Below are 24,939 nucleotides of genomic sequence, written 5' to 3'. Positions count from 1 at the left end.
CTGCCAACCTAGCAGTTCGAAAGCACACCAGTGCAAGTAGATAAACAGGTACTGCTGCGGCGAGAAGGTAAATGGTGTTTCTGTGCACTCCGGTTTCCGTCATGGTGTTCCATTGCACCAGAAGCAGTTTAGTCATGCTGGCCACATGACCTGGAAAGCTGTTTGTGGAGAAACGCCGGCTCCCACGGCCTGAAAAGCAAGATGAACACCCCAACCCCATAGTCGCCTTTGACTGAACTTAACTGTCCAAGAGTTCTTTACCTTCACCTTTATCTACTTTGCTCATCTCTCACTGCTTGCTTGTTTGCTCAGAGAGGACAGGGAGCCAAGACATGGAGGAGAAGCATCAGGAGACACCAGGGACCAGCAGCGGGCCTTTGGCAGGGGCACAGCAGATGCCTGATTCAGCCACCCTCTGACGCTGGTGTTGCTTGAGCAACTGGTGACTCACCCAGCAGCTTGCTGACCATATACTGTATCCCACCTTGGGGAGCCACTTACGTATTACTACAAAATGAGGAAAAGCAAAAATAGAAACATCACCACCCGACCTCACCCCCACGCATCTTTCCCCCCTCAATCTCCCCCCCCCCATTCTTCCTAATGTCTCAACAAATGAAACCGTTTGTTAAAAAAAAAAAGTTACATGGGAAAAAAATACGAAAATCATTACTAAAAATACATTAAAAAAAAAAGAGGAAAAGCAATGCCAAAAAGAGAGAGGGCATATTTGCATAACACTTCATTTTATTTATTTATTATTAAATTTATATACTGCCCTTCATCTGAGGATCACATGTGGTTTACAATATATAAAAAAAATAATGCATAGAAGCAATTTTAGAATTACTATCATTTAAACAGAATCACAAGGCATCTTATCATAGTGGGGAACAGGTGAACTGTATACCTGCTGAGTCTATTGCCAGGTATTAGCTGAAGATGGGCAACTTCAAAGACCCTGTTCCCCTTTCTTACAATAGCCATTATTCTTAAATTGGCTATGGACCAGGCAGCCCTCCAGATAGAGGACTGTTCTCTGTAAACTATGACATGCAGGAACCCTAAGCTTGAGCAAACCTGAAGTTGAGGCTGCTGAAACAGGGAAACAGAGTTGGAAAGCTCCAAAACAGGCTGCTATATATAGGCAATAACTGGCTGCTTTAGCTTTGTTTGTGTGTGTGTCACAATTTATTTATTTATTAAGCTTATTAGTTGCTTGTCAGCCAAGGGTCTCTCTCTCTCTCTTACAATAAAAAAATTGGATCATATAGTACATTAATATTCTGTACAACATATTGGGGAAACAAAATCAAAACACCAGTTACCTATAAGTGTAATAACCAGCACACAAACAAAGAGAGCAAGACTCCCACCCATTAACTAGCCGATAAACAGAACAACTCAGCACTGATACTCCTGCAGCCCAAAAGCCATTTACATCAACTGTGATTTTTTTCTCTCAATCTCCCCACCCAACCCAGAAGTCTGGCAACAAAGCCAGCTGCTATAAAGCAGTGGTGGGTAGGTTGAGGGGTTCCCCATTTGTGGTCCAGCACATCTCTTCTCTGTTCAGAGAGAGTAGAAGCAAAAGCAGAATAGGAAGATGGAGAAAGTTTTACCTGCTGTGCAGTTGTCCTGGCTTGTCCTCCTCTCCTGCTGCTGGTGGGAGTGCCAAATTGTGCATATTTGGCAGCAAAAATGCTACTACAGGTCTTACTCAGAGAGACCTCTGAGAGGAGATGATATTCTATGCAAGCGAGGAAACTGGCCAGACAAGGTAATATTAAATAATATATTAAATATCTTGTTCCTTTGAATACCCAGGTACCTGTTTGTTTTGCAGTATGAATGATGACAGCAACATCTGTGTTTGGCACTCATTTTGACATTTGGAAGGAACAGGGTATGAATGACTGAATCAGAAGAGGACCAAGTGCCAAAACAAGAATTGTACCAGCACGTGAACTTCTGCTGTTGTTGTAAAACACAATGTAGGTGCAGAAGGTGGAAAAAAATAGAGAGAATGAGATCCGGTCGTGTTAACAGAGCACCAGTATGCGCATCTGCCCACCCACTGCCCCCACCTGTGCCTTGGCTGAGTGGGATTTGGCACAAGTGTTAACACAACGGCTAATGCGATACCTTGGGAAAAATTCCATCATTTGTTAGCTGGCCTTCTCTCTTTTGGTGTATGTGTACTGGGCAGTACCTGAAAGCACTCAGAGATACAATAAGCATTTTACCTGTTGAAAGCCTTTGGCTCACTGCACCACTGTAGAACTACAGACGTTTTGTCTACTCTTCATTATTTACTGTGGGGGGAAAGGGAGAGGCGGGAGAGAGACTCTTGAAACAATGGATAGGATTGTGTTTGCAACAACATGCCACATGTAAGCAGGACTGGAACTGCTAACAGATGCAAGAATCAGATTATTATGGTGCATCCAGACTATTTTCCCACCCCCAACATCTTTCCTTTGGTGAGGTGGGGGAAGTTCCCTTCTCCATTTCTAACCTACGGCACACAACTTACTTCCACCAGAATTGTGCTGCAGGGGGCGGTGCACTCCCCCCGCACTTCTCTTCCTCCGCCAGTGCATCCAAGTGGATCAGATGAGGTGAAACTAACAGAATGGTTTGTTTCCACCATAGCTGATATGGCTGCCTGGTATCCATACAAAGCCAACTCAGAGCAAAGACAAGAAACAGCCTCTGGCTCCTCCCAATGTCCTGTCATGCGCGTGGCATCAAGGCATCACATGCGCAATGCCTCCCCCCCATTGCCTTCACAAACTGGCGACTCTGGAACCATCTTTTCCTTTAAAAGTATTATGGATTGGTTTCAGGGTTTAAAACGTATCAGAAACTCTTAAATGCCATCCGTTCTGCTTTCAGTGGAGTTAATGCAAGTGCATTTCTTCTGGAAAGACAGGAAAACAATAAACCTGTACAAACAACTGTTTCTCCATGCCTTGTAGCACATATTTTGCCACTCAGCAGCAGCAGCAGCAGTAGCAGTCATTCTCCTCACCTCTTGCTAGGAAGATCCAGATTTCTGAATGACACTGGGTAAGAGCTTACTGCAAAGTAGTTTGGTTTTCTTTACAGGTTCATTTGTTCTCAGACAGATACAATGGCTGTCCTTGTGTCAAGATATGTGCCTTTCCATTGTTTCCAGATATTTATTTGTCAGTTCCCACCCCCCTCAAAAAAGCGAAACTCCAAGCAACTTTCAAAAAGGAACATTAAAAACAAGGAGAAAACAACCTAAAGTACACAAGCAATATACATTAAAGCAGACCCACAACTCAATTACACCCCATTAAAAGATAAGCAGAAAAAGCGAAGGTCAAAAACACTGAATGAACAATGTTTCTTAACTCATCCCAGAACATGCAGTGCAATAATAGTTTCCTCAGGATATTTTGAATATCTGCAAATAAGTTGAAACAGAAGCCAGGCACAGGTGTGCTGCCATATGTGATCGGTGTGGTGCAGTGGTGACTGGTGCCCACTTGGACTGGTAGGGGGGAAGGCAGGGAGACCAATAGTAGGCGGGGCCATAACCAGTGACAGCAAGAGCTGGCTAATTCTGTTTTGGTCCTCATCCTTCTCCTCTGCCCTGCGTCCTACAGGGACAACACTGAGACTACGGAAGGGGAAGCTGCTACAGCCAGGGCCATCTCCCTAATAGATGAGGCTCCACTGGTGCAGTGCAAAACAAATATTGCAGCACACCTTGTAACTGCCACCTGCCTTGTAGTGAACAGCTCACTGCAAGGGGGATAAGGGCAGATGAGGGGTTTGCAATCAAAGCAGAGCTAAGGGAAATGTTTTCACAGGGCGAAGATTTCTCCTTGCACAATGGAACGTTCTGTCTCCTCCTGCAATACTTCTAAATCTGTTATAGGGCTTCCCTCGATCCTCCAGGACAGATTTGGGGATGGCTGAGGGAGAAGATGAGGGAAAGTTCCCTCGCACAGGTGGAAGTTGTTCCACCTGCACCATTGTTCAGTTGAATCTACCCCATGGTCTCATTCTGCTGAGCTGTCACTATGCCAGCCTTCTGCCAGCATAACAGTGATTGCTTCCAGGCAACCTGTTAAACGAGCATTTAGCCTCATTTATTTGCATTGAGGGGATGCAGGTGGCGCTGTGGGTTAAAGCCTCAGCGCCTAGGACTTGCCGATCGAAAGGTCGGCGGTTCGAATCCCTGCGGCGGGGTGCGCTCCCGCAGCTCGGTCCCAGCGCCTGCCAACCTAGCAGTTCGAAAGCACCTCCGGGTGCAAGTAGATAAATAGGGACCGCTTACCAGCGGGAAGGTAAACGGCATTTCCGTGTGTGGCTCTGGCTCTGGCTCTGGCCAGAGCCGCTTCGTCACGCTGGCCACGTGACCCGGAAGTGTCTCCGGACAGCGCTGGCCCTTGGCCTCTTAAGTGAGATGGGCGCACAACCCCAGAGTCTGTCAAGACTGGCCCGTACGGGCAGGGGTACCTTTACCTTTACCTTTATTTGCATTGAGATTAGGCAATGGTGGTTATTTAAGGAGGATTCACCCTGATTTGTCAGTCGGGCAATTAGACGGCATTGTGTCAAGCAAATATTACCCCAATACATTTTCCCATCGCTCGCCTGGCCACAAAAATATATTTTCGGTTTGTTTCAAGAGAGCTCCAAATTAGCTTTAATTGCACAGCTTGAACTTGCTGGGCTGCGACTGAATCTCACCTCCAAACAGTGGCAGTTTGGAAGTGCCTCTAGTTGTGATCTCATGCAGAGTTGGAACCACAGCAATTGTGTAGAACTGCATCAGAGTAGCAACAACAATTGCAATATTGTGACATCAGGACCTCTGGAGGAGCATTGGCTTTGGATGCAAGCCTATTCCTCCTCTATCCTACTCAAAATTTCACCCATTTGTGCATCAGTGGGGTCTCACCCCTAGAAGAGGTCACACAGACATAATGTCCTGCTGGCACAACAGAATTGCTACAGCAGCATAAATCCAGTTGTAAAGCTGTGCTGCATACTGTATCAGGAAATCTAGCATGCTTCCTACTTGAATTAATAACAGTGACCACATAACTGTCTACCTGGAAAGGTCAAGTGTCTAATTAAGAAAGAGAGAACATTAGTCTTTACAAAATTGCGAGATCAATCCTAGGCTAGTTTGTTCTCTGGTAAGAGTGTTTGTGTCTCTCTTCTGACATATATTGTGTGCTTGAATTTGGGCTATGGGCTTCACCAGTCATACCTCCCCCCCCCCCCGCAAGTATATTCTGCAACATGTAATTGATGCAATAATAGTGTGTTACTGGTTGATTTATATGGGAACCTGTTTCAACTTTGTAGCTGGTTTCCCCAATGTTATTGTTATTGTTATTGGAAGACCATAGCGCAATGATAACCTGATTTAAAAAATGGAACATTTGTGACATAAAATATTACAGGATTTCAGGAGGATGTTATGGCACAAGCACAAATTTGAAAAGAAGCAGTATGTCTACCCTAAAACATCTGAAGGCATAATGAGTATTGAAAGCAGGCTCGCATAGAATCACCTCAATGTCTTTGTGAGCACAACCATCATGAACTTGCAAAATAAAGGACTTATGGAGGGTCTCATGGGGCTTTTACCACAGGCAGGGCTGAGAAACCTTTTCAGCCTGAGAGACACATTTCCTCATGTCTAATGTTTCAGCGGTGGATGGGGCCAACAGTTGCAGCCAGGGCAAAAGCCCTAAGACTCACTTTATATCTTAATTCTCTTCCCACAGTGCTTCCCAGGGGGAAGTACTAGTTGGCCTAACCCAGTAAGGCTGCACTTGCCATTGAGAGTAAGCCACATTTCAATCAATTGGACTTTCTTCTGAGTTAGCAGGCATAGGATTGAGAGTGCAGTATTTTTTTACAAAAATAAAATATTTTGAATTGCGCCTGAAAGCAACCAGGAATCTAGAGATGGAGTTCTTGGTGGATATTCATTGCAAATGAGCTAGACATTCTCAATTCATAAAGAAGCCTGGGTTTTTCCATGCTTGGTTCATCCCAGGTTTCAGGAGGTGTGGGGTGCAGGCTAGAAAGTATCTGTTGTCATGAACACATGTCAAAACCAGTTAGAGTGGAACACTTGGAAGTCCCATTGATTTAATATACTTAAGCATATCCTATTGAACCAAGAACTTGAAAGTACTTCAGTGCAATTCTATACCTGTCTCCTCAAAATGAAGCCCCACTGAGTCGAATGGTGCTTGCTCCCAGTTAAGTGGAGATAGGATTGCACTCTTAGCCAAGGAACCTGATCTCGTATTGTTTTTGTTCTTGGTTGTTTATAGCTTTCTTAACAGAGAAGACATACGTTTTAGTTATTAGAAGTTAATTTGTACATGCATATGTTCCTAGGCAGTAAAAGCATCACTTCAGTAAATATACAACTTGGGGGGCAGGCGGGGGGAATTAAAAAAAAAAAGCTAAATGACCCCTAGATGGTTAAATTCAGTCAAAGGAGACTATGGGGTGTGGAGCTCATCTTGCTTTAGGCCGAAGGAGCCAGCATTTGTCCACAGACAGGTTTCCGGGTCATGTGGCCAGCATGACTAAACAGCTTCTGGCACAATGGAACACCATGACGAGTGTTGGAGCACACAGAAATGCCCTTTACCTTCCTGCTACAGTGGTACAAATTTATCTACTTGCACTAGTGTGTTTTTGAACTGCTAGGTTGGCAGAAGCTGGGACAGAACAACAGGAACTCACTCCGTTGCGGGGATTCAAGCTCGCCAACCTTCCGATCGGCAAGCCTAAGAGGCTCAGTGGTTTAGACCACAGCAGCACCTGTGCCCCTGGGGGTGAAATACAGTACAGACAGCTATTGCATGTGTATGAAGAACAGTGCCCATTGTGGATAATGGCAAATAGGAGTCAGGCAAGTCAATTGTTACACACAAGCACTTCTGCATACGTACTTGTCCAGTTCTGCACCTGTGAAGGGGCCCACAGAGAAAGAGGAAAGGCAAGTTACTTGTCACAGCACCACAGACAGCTCCAAGTGAGACATCCACTCTCACAAGGGCTGGAAGCAAACTGTGGTCTTCTGAACCTCTGCCTCCAGTCCACCTCATGAAAACCCTGCCCACCTGTTGAAAACTAGAATCTCTTAAAGGGCCAACGCTCTGAAGTAAAGAGGAACATTTTTCTCAGCTGAGGTGAGCCCTGTGCTTTTGGAAAAGCAGTTTGGGAGGCACTTGGTTCCTTGGGTCCTGGAAAAGGTACTCATGAGAGTTGCGCCTCTGGTTCTGTGGGCTCCCGTCTGCCAGCTTCAGTGGTCCTGTGATCAGCAGCATCGGCTTCAGAGTCAAGAGTCCTCAACAGAGCCACCGACTTTATGTCCTAGTCACTGCTGTACTCTGGGGTCATGATAACATTAAGGCATGGGTAGGCAAACTAAGGCCCGTGGGCAAGATCAGCCCCAATTGCCTTCTGGATCCGGCCTGTGGGCGGTCTGGGAGTCACCATGTTCTTTCCCTCTCCCTCACACAGCAGGGCACCTCCTCCTCCTCCCTCCCTCCTCCTGGCTTCTCCCTACCCTGCCTAGAGGAGAAAGGGGGCTGGGCTTTGTTGGTGCCAGCAGCAGCAGTACTTGAGCGGCCGCCATTTTAAGCAGCCCCTCTCTGGAGCCCTTTCTCACGCCACTCATCATCCCTCCGCCGCCAGCCCCTGCCACTTTCAATACACAGGTAAGCAGTCACTGGGGCTTGTGGTGCTCTTGCATCATTTTCCCCCTTCAAAATATCGTCTGGCCCCCCACAAGGTCTGAGGGACAGTGGACCGGCCCCCTGCTGAAAGTTTGCTGACCCCTGCATTAAGGAGTCTGATGTTGTCATTACTAATTTTTAAAATATAGGGGGCCCCCATGATTTGAGTTCCTCAAAATTTTGTGTAATTTGAGGAAACTGTTGTTTTTTGCAAGTCTTAATTACTGAAATTAAGATTTTCATTTGACCTATTTGCTGTAAAGAACAAGTCAGCCTGTTTCTCACTTACTCATCAGTTCAAAAGGTGTCAGAGGAATAAATCAACTTGCCATTGCAATTATGGAGACTAGAACTAATTATCAACTTTTTCTTGTATTTGTCATTTAAGAGCCCTGGCTAGGACCACGGTGACCCCTTCTCTTATCTTAACTACACATCAAGTTCAAACCTCTGTCATATGCACAAGACATGTTATTAAAAATTTCCTTTTAGAGCTGGAATCTTGTTATACCTCTGATGTTGCAAAAGATTAGTTTAAACCTTCTGTCTTTGAAATTTAACTCACTAGATCAGATGTACTCCAGATGGTTTGGACTACAGATAACTCCCATTATCCCTGACCACTGGCTATACTGGTTTTCAGTACAAATTGTATTCCAGCCATAGTGTCATCCATGTACATGGTGCTTTGCAAAAAAGAAAAAATAGTGGCCTTGTTATCTAGATAATGACTCAGGGAGACCACAGAGGTTGGGAAATGAAAGGAGAGGTAAACAGGAGAACATGTGACTGTTGCTTTTCCCAGTATTTATGCTTAGTTGCAACATGTTTTCCAAATCTGAAGAAAAAGAGAAGTCGCTGGTGCCACACAGTTTATGTGCTCCATAGCATTTAAGAGTGGATTGAGGAGTTACAGTGTTAAAAACTTTAATCCATGCTTTATTTTTGTAAAACAATATTTAGGGGTACTCTCATTTTGTCTGAGACTCAGGAAACACTGTGACAGGAATTGAGGCCGCCATTGGGGGTAGCAATGGAACTGACGATTCACCATGATAGAGAAGACTCTTTTTTTAAAAAAAAAAAAAAATAGTTTCTTCTCCCATTAGATTCACAAAATGTTTAGGGGTGTGCGTACCCCTGCGTCCCCCCAGAATAAAAGCAATGGTCGTAAGTGCAGGGCTTGTAATTTTGGTTGTGCTTTCCTTTCAACTGTTTTAAAATAGGGGTATTGATGGCAGCTGAAAATTTCCAGGACTTGGGCTAATCCCAATTTTACCATTTCCCCCCTCCTTTTTTGGATGGTAAGTAACACATAAACCAGGGGCAGGGGCTTTTTCAGCCCCAGGGCCACATAACCTCATAGGAAACCTTCTGGGGGCCACATTCCAGTGGTGAGGGGGCACAGAGGGAAACGTCAATGGAGCAATGGAATAAATTCTTAGTTTTGTACAGTTGGCTACATTTCAAATACACCAAAAACAGAGGCTTCTATACAAGCCCAGCTTGCTCCATCTTCCATCCATGCAATCAAAGGCTATTGTCACAGTGAAAGGACACATTCCACCCAGCAGAATGTGAGGGGGTGGTCTGGGGAGGGACGTGGCCTAGGTTGAGTCTGGAGGGCCAAGTAGAGAGTTCTTGGGAGCTACATTTGACCCCTGGGTCTGAGGTTCCCCACCGCTGCCACATAGGAATAAGGGAGGGACCTCCAGAAATCATTTCTTCTCCCACTGACCTGCCTCCCAGGGTAGACCCTGAGTGATTTTGTGCAGAGCTCTATCTCTGGTCCTTTGGCTCTCAGCCTATGGCATTTGCACATGTTATGGCAGAGATTTTTGCTCACAACTTGGAAACTTGGTATCAGGGAGGTGTTAAGGAAATCAGGTAAGTACAATAAATAACCACAGCTTGAAAAAAAAAAAGACTCTCGAGAGGTAGTGGTAGAAAATTGCTGCTGCCTTCCATTCCCTTTTCCTCTCTGCTATGGCACCGTGCTAAAGAGCCTTCAACATACAATCACGTCTGTTTACTTACGAACTAACGTAAGTCATCTGGAAAATGGAAGAAAGCATCCCCGGCAATTGCAGGTAGAAGACATTTCTCATTTAGTTGTATCCATAATGTTCTTTCCCCACAAATTGCTTGTCAAGCTGCCTTCAACATAATTAAGCTAAGCTAGTCAGACAAAGTTACTGTTATTTTTCAAAGAGTCTGTGCTGGTTGCCAGCTCCTTGACTCTATTTTTTCAGGACAGTTAAGCACAGTCGCCTGTGGCATCTCCCACAAGGAGTTTAACCCTGCTTGTCAAAACCTCTGAATTGCTTGAAAGTGGCTTTATTTTTATTTCGCTTTTCTGAAGGCGTGTTGCTGTTTACCTTTCCTAATAGATTTTCATTTCTTACCCACCTTTTCTTTCTTTTCTTTTATTTTTTTTGATCGGCAAAGCTGATAGAACACCAATAGTTTAAAGGAATCTGTTGTGAAGGTCTGCTATAGAATCTTTTCATTTGTGCTGCTCTTTAGATTTTTTCTTTTTAAATGGCCATGTGATCAGTGGAACCTTTCACTTCTCATAGATCGGGCATGTCCAACAGGCAGATCGTGATCTACTGGTAGATCACTGGACGTCTGTGGTAGATCACTGGTAGATCACTGGCTCCCCCCAAAGAAGCTCAACAACTTTGGTCCCCCTAAAAAAAGGCTCAACATTTTTGCCCTGAATCCCAAAACACAGGGCTTTCCTTCCTAAGAAAAGTTCAGCAACCTTGACCTGAACCCCCGAAAAGGGGGTAGATCACTGCCAGTTTTTAACTCTGTGAATAGATCACAGTCTCTTGGGAGTTGGCCACCCCTGTCATAGATGAAGCTTAAAACAAGAGCTTTTGTAGGAGCAGTGATTTAATCTGCCGGAGGTTCGTTTTGCTTCCAACTGTTGCAGCGACACAATGCATTTCTCTGTCCCGGCCAATCCATGTAGGTGGGTTGAGTATAATTACCCATACTGGAATTTGGCCAGGATGTTGGTTTGAACATTCCTGTTTTCCACAAACTGTACGGAGAGAGCTTGAATATATCAGGGCTGCCGAGGACCCATTTTCACAGTTTATTCAAAGCAGTCCCACCAACATCAAACTTTCCACCATCGCCATGCGACTGTATTGACTGGGATGAAAACTTCCCCAATTGCCACTGTGATTTTCTGCTTTAAAGTTTAACACTCTCTGTGTACCACCACCCACTGCATTTCTACTTATAAGGGCTGATGTGATTACATCTCAGAGCTGGATCACAAGAAAATAAGGTAATTTTCTGAAGAGCAATTCATTGCAATAGGCTAACCATGGTTGGTTAGAGACACCATTTGCTGCTGTTCTTGAGATAAGTAGCAGAAGATGAGCTGATGAACCTTAAACCTCAGTCCTAAACAACTTCACTTTAAAATAAGCCTCTTTGGCTTTGATGAAATTTATTTCTATGTAAGCAGACTTTAGTAGTGAAGACGAGTAATGGGGGAAATCTAGCATGCGTTCGTTTTTATCACAGGCCAATTGACTAAAAGTTGGTTCTCTAAGGCAGGTCTTTTGAAGCATATACAGTTAAGATCACTTTATATGAATTAGTTACACCTTAACATCCATTTTACTCATCCTGTCATAGAAAAAAAAAAGGTTGTGGAAGAGTACCCTTTCAGATCGACTTCTGTGATTGTAAGGAAACATGTACTGGTAGCACTTCCTCCAGCAGCTATGCAGTGATAATCCTCTTATCAGTTAAAGGACTCAGGTAGGAGGTGATATGAAAGACCTATGCCTAAGACCAGGCATAGGCAAACTTGGCCCTCCAGATGTTTTGGGACTACAACTCCCATCGTCCCTAGCTAACAGGACCAGTGGTCAGGGGGTGATGGGAATTGTAGTCTCAAAACATTTGGAGGGCCGAGTTGGCTATGCCTGCCTAAGGCATTGGAGAGCTGTTGATAGTCAGAGTGGACAAAACTGGGCTAGATCTGACCTGGTATAAGGCAGATATAGCTGGGATAAAGTATTATAATGCACAACAGCTGGCTGCATGTCTGCAGCTGCATTGGTGGAAACACCTCAATCCCCCTTACTGGAAGGAAAGAGCACATTCCAGGCACCCACCAATCTCTCTTGTCAGTTATCTGTTTGGTGGTACTTGGGACAAGTTGGACAATGACAACGTGGACCTAGAGTACAAGGATGTGATATTGGGTATTGTCACACCTAGGTTACATCTTCTGCACTCCAACAGCCACCTCCGATGAGCAGCAAAATTGGGTTTTAATCTCCTTGTTTGTGCTATAATAGTCAAGAGGTGTTCTCAGGCTTCGGGTAAGAATAGATGCTGTTGGGTCCCATACATTTAAAGCACTCTTGGACCACTTGTCAAGAATGCAGAGAACTGTAACTCTGTAGGTTCGGGATTCTTAACAAACTACGGTACTCATTCTAGGCTTCTCCATGACTATTAAAGTGGTACAAGAGTGTTTTAAATATATGGCATGGATGTGTCATTGAACTTAATGGTTTGTTTTAAGACAAAACACAGTTGAGGCTTAGAGGGCTTCTCTTAAGGTTGGTCCAGCAGCTGGGGCAGAAGCTAGGCTGCTGTTAGGAGCAACAGTGAGGTTGCTGTTAAGGGATCTGCACTGTCTCCCAGTTAAATACTGGGCAACTGTAAGGTTTTACAGTGGTACCTCGGGTTAAATACTTAATTCGTTCTGGAGGTCCGTTCTTAGCCTGAAACTGTTCTTAACCTGAAGCACCACTTTAGCTAATGGCGCCTTCTGCTGCTGCCGCGCCACCAGAGCATGATTTCTTTTCTCATCCTGAAGCAAAGTTCTTAACCCGAGGCAAAGTTCTTAACCCGAGGTAAGACTAGTGGAGTCTGTAACCTGAAGTGTATGTAACCTGAAGCGTATGTAACCTGAGGTACCACTGTACTGCGGTTGTATAAAGGCCTAAATAGTCCAGGACTGTTTACCTAAGATAGTGCCTTTTCTTTGCTCGTCCTGCTTGAACCCTTAGATCATCAAGTAGATCGTCATGTGAGGGCCATACATGTGGGTGTTCATTTAACAAATATCTGGGGCACAGCTTTTTAGTGCAATGTCACCCACAATTTGGAAAACACGCCCCTGGAAATTAGAACGACACCAACCATTTGTTCTTTCAGGTGTCAGCTTCAGAGTTCTTTGGTTCAGCCCGGCTTTTTCGGGGTAGCATTGCTGCTGGGTATTATTCTTGTCGGGTTATACTTGTCAGTATATTATACTTGTCAGTTATATAAATGGATTTGTTGTATTTTTGCAGTTTCAACTTGGTAGTTTGTTTCCATTTCCTTTTTTGTACACCACCACAATATTTTCAAGCAACGGGTGGTTTATACATTCTTTAAATAATTAAATGCAGGGGTGGCCCACCCTGTTTTGCTGTCTGAGGCAAAACAGGAAGGTGCCACTCTCCTGTCCCCCAGCCGTAGCCTCGCTCACTGGGTTGAAATGGCAGCAGCAGCTTCTGGTGAGATATCCCTGGAAGCTGCCACCACTGTGCATCAACTTTGCCCATGGGGTGTGTGTCCTGCCCCATGGCATTCTGCCCCCCAAGGCAGCTGCTTCAGCCCACCTCATGGGCAGGCCAGCCCTGAATAAATGGAACCATCTTATCAAACAAGGCAACCATCTCATCAGTGGCACAAACAACATGGAGGTCTCTCTCTCCCACCCTGCTTCTGGAAGGTCTATGGCTCCTCCTACAATGACTAACCCTTTTCTGTCCATGGTACTCTTGCATGCACTCTGCCACAGTCTGAAAGGCAAGTCAAGATTTGGCAGGGCTGCATGTAATCTGAGCTTAAGCAATAGCTCCCAGCTGCACACATGGACCTCTGGGTTGCAATGTGTTTGTGGAATTTAGGCCAGATGAAACAAATTGGACTTCTTTCCCTGTAATGTGTTCAGGATCAGGATGCCAGACTTTAAATATACGTCCTCCGCATCTGTTAGAAGAAACTGACCCAGTAATTTTAAACCATTTTGTGATTTCTATGCTAGGCTTGTGGTTTTTATATAGACATTCATCTGAGTCTTCCGCCCCCCGCCCCCCCCATTGTGTCAGCTGTAGTCATCTTCCTGCAGTTAACCACACAGTGTGTCTTAGAAACCGAGCATGCCAATAACCTCAGGATGCAGTTCTTTCTCATTGTGGCTAATGGAAGAGCTGGATGAAGGACAGGAAAGCAGAATCAGCGCAAGCTTGGCTGAAATAGTGGTTAAGCAAGAAGAGATGGGCTGGGGCACGGGAGGAAAGAGGCACACATCTATTCTTGCGTGTTCGTATGAAATATTCACAATGCCATGGCTGAATGGAAGTCAAAGGACTGAGTTTAGATTAGCTTGTCTCATATTCTGTTCTCAAGAAAAGCTCTGTTAGTATTATTATTTTTAAGAACAACAGAAAAATGCTGGCCAATTACTTTTTATAATCTGTATGGAACAAACTAAATAAGTAGGTGCCTACAGCCCATTCCTATGTTCTAATGCATGGTAGCCAAAAAAGACAGGATTAGGTGCTGGGCTCCCAAATGGAGCAAGACTATAACTATAGCTATCGAGCTATATCTTGTGCTGATCTTGATAGCTAGGTGCTGTCTGTCTAGAAGGACCCCATGTATCCTATGGGCTGTGGAAATGGGCCTTTCTCTCTAACACCGGTGCTAACCTGCACCAGCAAGTGGACAGTCGAACACTATATTTGGGTAAAGATCCCAGGTTCCATCCCTGGCATCTCCAGCTGAGCTAGGAATGTCCCCTACCTCAATAAGCCTGGACAGCTGCTGCCCATCAGTGTAGACAACACTGAACTAGATGGGCCAATGGTCAGACAGCATTCTGTGTTCCTGTGTACACAAATACACACCTACATGACACCTGCAAGGATCAGCATATTACAACAGAATCTTTATCAAGGGAAAATATTCATGGTGACCCTTCATTAAACAACTAGTTACCACAAACAGACAATATGAAATGTGTGTGTCCCTGTCGTGCACTTGCGTGCCAAGGCCCCGTGACCCACAGTTCCCCTATGGACAATAAATTACATGGGCACAATTATATTGGTTTATGTGTTCAGATAGGCTACAACTTTATTGTTTGCAGATATGAGCAGTTTGGCTTAGGCATTGGATGAAGCCAGGCTATATCTTGACTCCCACCTGTCTGCAGGGAGTCTAAATAATAATAATAATAACAATAATAATAATAATAATAATAATAATAATAATAATAATAATAGTGATTTATTATTTCCCAGCCACTCTGGGCAGCTCCCAACAGAAGATTAAAAACACGATAGGGTAAACCACCAATAGGAGGAGCTCTATGACTTACCATACATCAAATAGGGATCCCCCCAAGGAGTCTCCGTTGTGGTTGTGACATGGCCGGAGGCCCCGGATCCCTTTAACAGGATACCCTTACTGAGGAGGGGCAGGTGAAGGCTACAACCTCCCTTCCATCCAAACAAAAGTTTACCCAATGCTTAACCGCCACTCGACACCAAATGGCTCACCACCAATACCCTCACACCTGCAACCAATCCCTGATGCATTCTGAAATGTCATTCAAGCAGATATCATTGCCAGCATCGGAAAGGTGCACCCCATCACCGTGAAACAAGGCCTCCTGCTCAAAGGTGATGGCAGGGTGACGTATCACACAGCCTCTCAACTGTTGCACTTTTTGTGCAACTGCGTGGTTTGCCTTCTTTCTGGCTCTATTAATGGCAACCGGGTCTGGGCAACCACGCCAACAATGTCTCTCCAGCACCTGGTACCAAATTACTGTATGGTTAAGTTTGGGTACAGGGTCACAAGCTTATCAAGTTCCTCCTTGATGTTCCAGGTTAGGTCGACACCCTTTTCTGATCCTCTTTTCGATCACTTGGAAACCAACTATACCCATGTTTACACAGCAGTGAAGGGCCCTGATTTGACTTCTAGTGTATATCTCTAATCATTTCTCCCTTGGGTTCAGTTCCATCAACTCCTTCCTCTCCTTTATTGATTGTTATATTTATATGGCCATTCAAATGCTTCCTTATCATCCTTAACTACCACGTTAAAGCCCTACCATTGACTTTCGGTTTCCTTCCTCTGAAATCTGCCTAGCTCTCCTGCTACTGTAGTACTTCTCATTGCCAGTGAAGCAGTTAGGCCATTTTAAACATTGGACTTCATGGTCTTATTATGCTCCCTTCTTATTATATAGCAATGTGCATTACTTCACTTACTTTCAGAGTGGCAAGCCAGCCCTGCTGCGCTGGAGGGAGCTCTTGCATATTCTGCAAAATGGGACCCTGGACATCCGCCCCAATCACACCTCTGTCCATTACCAATGTGTAGATCCCTACGTATTGCTGATTACTCTGAGTTCCATTCTCTTCACTCTGCTCCATAACTGTTAGTCTCTCCTGCCATTTCTGGTTTGCTCCCATCATTTATCTCCCCCCTTGACATTATCCTCACTTCCACACTTGAATCAGCGGATGTTCTTTTTGAATGATTGCAGACTCCACACGAGGACTCTTCCGTTCCCTTTATAGAAAGTTAGGCTATAATGTGGTCATGAAATTGGATCATTATAACCACAATAAAAACACAGCTGTCTTCTTCTCTGCTTCATGTTGGTAAATCTTCATTTGAGATCCCTTGTGTGAAAGCATTTTACTGTATTTGATTAGGCAATACTGTGGATACCAAAGAGGACTTTCATACTACTGGAACGCATTTCTGAACCATAGAATGTGGATTTTGAGCAAACCTGGGTCTCCAATCTGCTGGAAATATAGTTTTCATTTTATTACTTTATCTGCAATGAATGGTTATTCATTTCCCTAATATTTGGTTTTTTTAATGACCAACAGATTTTTACAGAGTTGTTATTCACACATCATACACACACAACAGATCACCTAAAATTAATGAAAAATACAATAAAAAGAGAAATTGATTTATTCCCATTTCTTGAGGACGATTAATGATGAATTTAAACTGATTATCTGGGGAAATAACCATATTTAACATAACACACACACACACACACAGAGAGAGAGAGAGAGAGAGATTGAGAGAGAGGTGGTTAAAACAATTTGTTACGTTTCAGAATGAAAAGATGCATGGGTGGAAACCTTTTGTTACTGAGTAATTGATCATGGGAAGAAGTGTTGAAGAAACCTCTTCCTAATCCTTCTCCACATAGAATTTGATTCAATAGAGTAAGCAAAGATCAATTAATCACAACAACTGAAGGACTTCAATCAATGCAGACTTCCATGGGAGAAAGCCACATTGAACACAGTGACTCCGTTCACGCCTAACAATAAGCAAACCATGGTTTAGTACAAATGTATGAGCATGTGGGCTTCCAGACAGATCATGGCCACTTGCCTCCTCCTCTGGGCAGCTCTTGCTGCACTTCTGTGATCTAAGCCAGAGGTAGGAAAACTAAGGCCCGGGGGCCGGATGCGGCCCAATTGCCTTCTCAATCCGGCCCACAGACGGTCTGGGAATCAATGTGTTTTTACATGAGTAGAATGTGTCCTTTTATTTAAAATGCATCTCTGGGTTATTTGTGGGGCATAGGAATTTGTTCATTCCCCCCCCCAATATAGTCTGGCCCACCACATGGTCTGAGGGACGGTGGACTGGCCCACGGCTGGAAAAGGTTGCTGACCCCTGATCTAAGCCATGGTTTGTCTTAGCATGCTGTCCATACTCAGACTCATGGTTTATTTTGTAAGCCAAGACAAACCTTGATTACAGCTTGTGGTTTGTTTGGCGCTCACAGTAGTGTGGCATATTTGGTGGATTGTGAGGTCCTTGGGGTGAGGATGTTAACCACCTGGTGGCACCTGGCCCAGGGGTTGCAATCTCTGTAGGTCCTAACTCTCAACAGCATGACCTGGATGCTCAAATGCCTTTTCAGTTTGTGCTACTGGCTTCTCTCTATCTGACTGGGTGTCTATATTGCTGCAGGTCAAGTGATGATTTTCATGTGTCACAGATATATCTGGGCATCACAGATATAAGACCAGGTTGCTTTCATATCTATTCACATGCAAACGAGTCATCACATAACACTTTTTGGTGGAGTCAGTTCACACGTGTATTAATTTGATTATTCATTTCCAGTGTAATTCTTTGCATGTCTACTCAGAAGTTCAACAACATTCCCTTCCAGGTAAGTGCGCACGTAATATTGTAGCCTTTAAATATTTTTGCCCCCACCTTCCAATGGTGTGGTCCATAAGGCAGCATACAATTTGTTCTTTGAAACAACATTGTCATAAAAATAAAACAGCCTAAAAATAGAAGCCTATAAACACAGTATGATTAAAAATAACATAAAACACAGCACAACGGGAGGTAGTGCAAAGTTAATCAAATGCTGTTAAATGCTTGGACAATTTTTTTTAACCTGGCCAGGTGCTTGGTGAATTAAACATGTGGGATCCATGTCATTTTCTTGGCTCTTTCCAGCTGTGATTGATAAACCAGCTTGGGGAGGGTGGTTTTGAGCTAGAAAAATGACAGGAGGGTAGAGGTTTAAGCAACTTGTACCCACACTCACTCCTCATGTTCATTCACAGCCTGACTTTTTTGAATTCAAATAAACGCAAAGGGAAAAACCACGGAATGCTGTTTAATGTGTGGTTTCATGAGCTTCACTTGTCCATCATCATTAAGTTTATAGTACCCAAGTGTAGAGAAATCAACCCATTTACATTCAGGAAAGCAATTAGAAGTTAGAACATTTGAACAGTTTCAGTGAAGAGGAATTATCCTCACAGGAGTCAATTTTCTCCATCTTTGCTGGAAGCCAAGCATTCCCTTCTGCCTGTTTGGGTCCAAGTGGACAGAGAGTGGAAGAAACTTGCTAGCATTTATGAGCTACCTTTTTAGTTCATGGAGGGGGAGGATACAAATGAAGACAAGCAAAAATATCAACTTGATTTTTTTGGGATCCTTAGCATTTTAGTAATCAGAAGAGGGATCAAGAAAGATCCCTGGCCAGGCTATTTGGATTCCTGGGGACAGCCATGTTTTTCTGGGAGTGATGGCATGTCATCAAGCCCTGTTGCTCCCAAGGTAACTTGCTCTATGTTCAGCCAAGGTGTGCTCATTCAAGCAAAAGTCCTTGTATCCTAGCTACTCAGGTTGGCAGTGGTTGGATACATCATTTCAGAAGGTTTAAAAGTAAATTATTTTTATTTTTTGGGGGGGCCAGAATGGATAAAGTGTGTAACCTTTGGATCACCTTATAAATTGTTTAAAATTTACCTTTATAATTAGTGTTTGTGGATGGATTTTTATGAATTTGCGCTTTAAAATCTGCCTGGAAACAGGATGGGACAGATCTCCAAGAATTGAGATGCAATGGACTTCAGTGGTTATGTCCATCCCTACATGAGGAGGGAGAAAATAAGAAGAAGCTATTTGCTTCATAGTTTATAGGTCAGCCCATAGTTTCTACAGCAGTCATCCAGTGGAACTTGCCCATAGCTGTCAACCCCTTTTTTGTGGGAAATTCCCTTATTCCAGCGCCATTTCCCGCTGCTTCCCGCTGCTATGCCAGATTGTTAGATATCCCGTAGGCTGTCCCCGGGACAGGTGAGGCTGCTGATCCCTTATTTTCGAGGCTGCTGATCCCTTATTTTCGAGGCTGCTGATCCCTTATTTTCAAATCTGAAAGTTGACAGCTATGATTACTTGCCATGAACATTGAATGGATATTCATGTCCCAAAAATTTGGGCACATGCACCAAGCTGGGGAGTAATGATTTGCTATGACTCCATGTTGTATTACTATACACATAAGAACATAAGAGCTTGCTGGATCAGGCCAATGGCCCATTTATTCCAGCATCCTATTCTCATAGTGGCCAGCCAATGCCTATGGGAAGCCTGCAAGCAGGAACTGAGCACAACAGCACTCTTTTCTCCTGCATCTTATAGCAACTGGTATTCAGAAGCATACTGCCTCCAGATTTGGGGTCTCTTCCTCACATGCTACCTGAATGCTACTATAAACCTGGGTGAAAACACCCGGGGTTGTACATAGTTTGAAATGGCCCTTACAAGCTACACATATATATCAACAATTTTGTGACTCGTCCATTTCCAAGTGGGTTTGGGGCCTGCCAGGAACCTCTTCTTCCAAATGCAAATAAAATAGCTGGTAATGTAGGCACACTCTGTACTTCAGAAGAGAAACATGAAAGTCCACAATGTGATAATCCCCACTATAGCTTGTGGCCTGTGACACTGAGCCCATCCTTTCCAAGTTTCATTATTCTTCCTCCCTACCCCAACTCTAAATGGCAGGTGCCAGTGTAGTAGTAGTAGTAGTAGTAGTAGTAGTAGTAGTAATAATAATAATAATAATAATAATAATAATTTATCTCTACCCTGCCCATCTGGCTGGGTTTCCCCAGCCACTCTGGACGGCTTCCAACAAAAGATTAAAAATACATTAAAACATCCGTCATTAAAAACTTCCCTAAACAGGGCTGCCTTCAGATGTCTTCTAAATGTCATATAGTTGTTTATTTCATTGACATCTGATGGGAGGGCGTTCCACAGGGCGGGCGCCACTACTGAGAAGGCCCTCTGCCTGGTTCCCTGTAGCTTCGCTTCCCGCAGTGAAGGAACCGCCAGAAGGCCCTCATCGCTGGACCTCAGTTCATTGCTAGCTTTCCTTCTAGGGCTAATAGCTGCTTGGTGGGGGATGGGCAGGAGGGATAACTTCCTCTAGACCATGACAGGGGATGAAAGGGCTTCCCCATATGTGTCATGGTCCCCATCCTGATTGTGTCTTCCTGGGACCTGCTATTTAGAGTGTGGGAGGGAAATAGCACTTGAAGTGACATATTTTGTGTCACATATAGCGTGATCACCAGGCACCAGGACTGGGTGACATGTTTAATTTGTTCAATGGGATGTTATTTATTTCAGTTTTATTGGGGGATCTGTACAAATATTTTACAATTTTGTTTAAAACATTAATGTACTGCCCTTCATTGTAAAAATCCCACAGCATCCTTTTCCAATGACATTTAACATAAGCTGGTGCTTTTTAACTGCTTCTTTGCCTCCTCCCCTTTTCATTCTCTTCATGCCATTCCAACATATGCCTCTTACAGGAAAAACAAAATGGGAATGGCCTGTATCGATTGTTTGAACATTTCTGTGAGGTAGGTTGGGTCAGGAGTCAGTTTTAAAAGTTGCTTAAGTTGTAAATAGAAATATGCCATACAAGTTAGACCTACATTTAAAAAAAACTGTGTCCAGAGAGAAGCTTTGAGTTGTTTGTCAGGGAAAAGCCCCCCTTCCCAGCATGCTCTTTTAATTTCCGTCCTGTTAACCATGCTCAGTGGGAAATGCAAAAGGCTATCTGTTCGAAGTTCATGGCTGAGCAAAAATTCAAACCTTGATTTCCACAGCCCTCCTTCTATTCAAGTATACCAGAAGTGGTCTTCCAGATATGACCTTTTAATTTCATCTGTAATGTCTATTGATTTCCTACATTTTCCCTGTAGCTAGGCAAAACATTCAATAAATTATCAGAACAAACAGAGTTGAAAATGAGATCATTTAGCTGGGCAATTTCCTTTCAATTCTGCAATGTGAGGTAGGAAAACAATGCTGCAGCCTGCTTTTATCTCATTAGAATGTTTCCACTTACGTTTAATGGCCACAATTAATTAACCTTCAAGCAAGAGCCTTTTATCTTAGATACATACCAGGATTCTGTAAAAAGAAGAAGTTTGTGTTTTAGTGTTCTCTTGTTGACTGTTGGTTGAAAAAGACAAGAAAAAAAAATACAAATGGCAAAAATTAAAATAATGCAAAAAAACAAGTTTCAGATGGAAATTGCACTCCATTACCATTTTGCGAAAGCCTGCATTTCAGATTTGAACTGATTTCAAAATAGCAAGGCAAGCAATGAACTGAAAACTCATTTGTGCACAAAGCACTGCAAAGTGTAGGGTGTAGTTTAGCTTTTTAAAAATATTCTGAACAAAGTGGGTAAACAACCAGAGATCTGTTACAAATAGTTTTTCCACTCTTTGTTTCTACACAGCTTTTATCTCTCTCTCTCTTTTTAAAAAAGCTCTGCAATCTCCAGTTGCTTACACGATCATAGATTTAATCAACGGTTAAAAGGGTTTGTTGTAAGCCGACACAATCCTGACAATTACGGGATCTCAGCTTACTTGTGTCATATTGATAGAAACGAGCACATCATCAATGGTGTCTTCATTATACCAAGAAGGACAGAATTCACTATTATATGACAGAACCACCTGAGAAAATAAGATTTTTTCATTACTCCCATGCCCTGCTCCAGAATTCTTTTAACTGCCATATATTGTTGACTCAGCATGAAAATAATGAGCAACTTTAGTCTGGTCAGACAAAAAGCAAACAAAATAACCATTTTAATTCCTTCATTATAAAAGCATTTTATTTGAAAGCTAACCCCAGATACTGACTTGTCCACACCACACCCTCAAGCCTTACTAACTGAAACTCATCCATCACAACAGGACTAGACAATGCTCTGGACACCCCTTGAGATTCATCTGCCATCATAGCGGAGTCACGATCCCGGTGGAGGCAAGTGATTATTTCCTCAAAATGCTTTGCAAAGAAGTGTACAGTGAGCTACCATCAGTTCTACCACCTCCTTTGGGCTGGACTGTAAGGGCCCAACACTGCCCAGAAGAGCTCCGACTGGATGGCAAAGTGAGGATGCAGTGGAGGCAACAAGTATCGTATTGGCCTGAATATAAGCCACCCTTTTTTCCAAAATTCTGACTGTGAGAAGTTAAAGTGCGGCCTAAATTTGTGACCTTACAAAAATTGGCTTTTACGATATCGCTGCTGAAACAGACACAAGGTAAAACGGAACAAAAAAATTGTTTTATTGTCAATTTGCAAGCTTGAGACTGTTATGCAATTAAATCTAATGTCATTCATTGCTTTCCCCATATTTTACAGTGCAGTAGTGATTTTTTATTTGCATTTACGGTGCTACAAACAAGTGTTTAACGCACTTGCAGGTCCTCTCTAGTACCTGTAGGATTTTCTTCTACATTTGCCATTTACAGGTGTGAGTGCCTGCAGAATTTTAAGGGAGTGGCTTACATTTGGGTATTGCCTGCTGAGGGCCACCTGCTGGGGGCCTGAAGGGCCCTGCCCTTGCCTCTTTCCACCTGGCTTGGGGCGGGGCCTGACAGGCTTCACAAGGACTGCGGCTGCTGCTCAGCAGAAAGGGCTCCTCTTTTCAGTTGTTTTTGATTCTGTGTTGTTTTAAATGAGACCATCTTGGCTGTGAGCCCTGGAAGACCTGCATCCTGCCTTGCTGGCCCTTTCCCATCAGTCCAGGGAGAGTGGAGTGCTGACTGACTCCAGCTACAAAAACTGAGGCTGCTGAACAGATTCTTGGACTGGAGTATTTTTTATGGGGAGTTGAGAGAGCTTGTTGCTGTTATTGATATTATTGTTGTATCTCTAGTTTTAGATCTTATGATTTACATGGAAATTGTTTCCATTTGGTTGTGTACTTTTTGATGTGTTTTATTTATTGCTTATGACTTCTGTTATGTTTGTAATTATGTCAATCTTGTCATGTTGTAAGCCGCCTTGAGCATAGTTTCAACTATGGAAAGGCTGCATACAAATAAAATGATTGTCTCCCACCCCCACCCCCCCGAATTCTAAAGGTGCGGCTTATTTGCAGGTGCGGCTTATATTCGGACCAATATGATATTACTCAGAGCAGACCTGGCATTCAACAACAGCAGCTGCAAACCCGAAGGCTGACTGATATGACAACCACAGTTCCCCAGGTTGGAGGAGGGTCTGGCACATAGCACAGTCACTCACTGCCTGCTCTGTGTGCCCCTTACCCAGCCTGTCCCACTGCCCCCTACCCTGAACCATTGCGACTGGGCCCTTCTGCTCTCCCTAGCCCCTCTCTTCCCAGGCATATCCCACAAAAACCCTGAATGTAAAAACCACTTAAAATAATTTAAAGCATTTTAGACAATGGGGTCAATCATAACGAAACCGAAACCAGCTAAACAATACTGCAATTCAAATGTGTGTTCAGCTGCAGCAACTTTCATAGCTGCAGTTAGTCAGGGCCCCACCCTACTAGGCCAGATGGAAGAGACCTGCCAGGCAGGGAGCAGGACCCCCCCCCCCAAAGACTCACATCTGAGATAGTATCCGGCCTCCTCAGCAGCCTCAGCTTCTTCTTTTTTCTAGCTGTAAACATGCTCAGCATTTTATTAATATTTTCTGTTCTCAATTTAAACATTAAAACCTTTGAAAGCTTGCAGTGTAAGTTTAAAACACCGTATTTTTCGCGCTATAAGACGCACCAGACCATAAGGCGCACCTAGTTTTTGGAGGAGGAAAACATGAAAAAAAATATTCTGAATCCCAGAAGCCAGAACAGCAAGAGGGATCGCTGCGCAACGAAAACAACGATCCCTCTTGCTGTTCTGGCTTCTGGGATAGCTGTGCGGCCTGCATTCGCTGCATAAGATGCACACACATTTCCCCCTACTTTTTAGGAGGGAAAAAGTGAATCTGATAGAGCAAAAAATACAGTATGTCGTTAACTTGCATGCACTCTCCTCTCCCTTTCAATGGTCTTCAAACAGGTTTGGTGTCATGCTGCAAATTGAACCTAGGCACTTTTCATGGAGAATATTTACCGAATGCAGTCTGCATTTCCAGGTACCATTGATAGGAAGCTGTATCAGACACGGGGATGCTCTTTTTCTTCTCAGACAGTTTTAAGAAAATCAATACAACTTTTCCCATTTAAATCACAATGAGCCTAGAGTATAATTTAACAAGTCCAGCCAGAAAACCAGACAAACATTGAAAGTGGCTCCCCTCCTGTTGTCAGTTACATTGACTTTACTTAGTACTATATACTAACAAGGGCAATGTGGGGAAAGTGCCACTATAGTGCTGCAACGATTCCAGATTCACCCAACAATATGTATTAAGTTGGTTTGCTTGATTGTACTACAGCCTTATTGCCTGGAAATGTCACTCCCAGAACCAAGAAACTGAT

General features: G+C 43.7%; 1 long non-coding RNA gene across 3 annotated transcripts; it reads right to left on the bottom strand.

Moving 5' to 3' along the window:
• Positions 1-21,597: 21,597 nt before the first annotated feature.
• Positions 21,598-24,067, bottom strand: LOC307202824. Of its 3 annotated transcripts, none has more exons than XR_013833021.1 (3): positions 23,631-24,067; positions 22,058-22,147; positions 21,598-21,632 (listed from the first exon to the last, which is right to left on the bottom strand). It is a non-coding gene; the product is annotated as an uncharacterized lncRNA (long non-coding RNA). The 3 variants fall into 3 exon arrangements; XR_013833022.1 differs by lacking the exon at positions 23,631-24,067 and adding an exon at positions 22,992-23,511; XR_013833023.1 differs by lacking the exon at positions 23,631-24,067 and adding an exon at positions 22,513-22,549.
• Between the last annotated feature and the right edge of the window lie 872 nt (positions 24,068-24,939).

This window comes from Podarcis cretensis (assembly GCF_951804945.1).
Source record: "Podarcis cretensis genome assembly, chromosome: 1".
NCBI classification, from domain to species: Eukaryota; Metazoa; Chordata; class Lepidosauria; order Squamata; family Lacertidae; genus Podarcis; species Podarcis cretensis.
The sequence above is the reverse complement of the archived record's forward strand: the minus strand, read 5'-3'. Positions and strand labels throughout refer to the sequence as shown.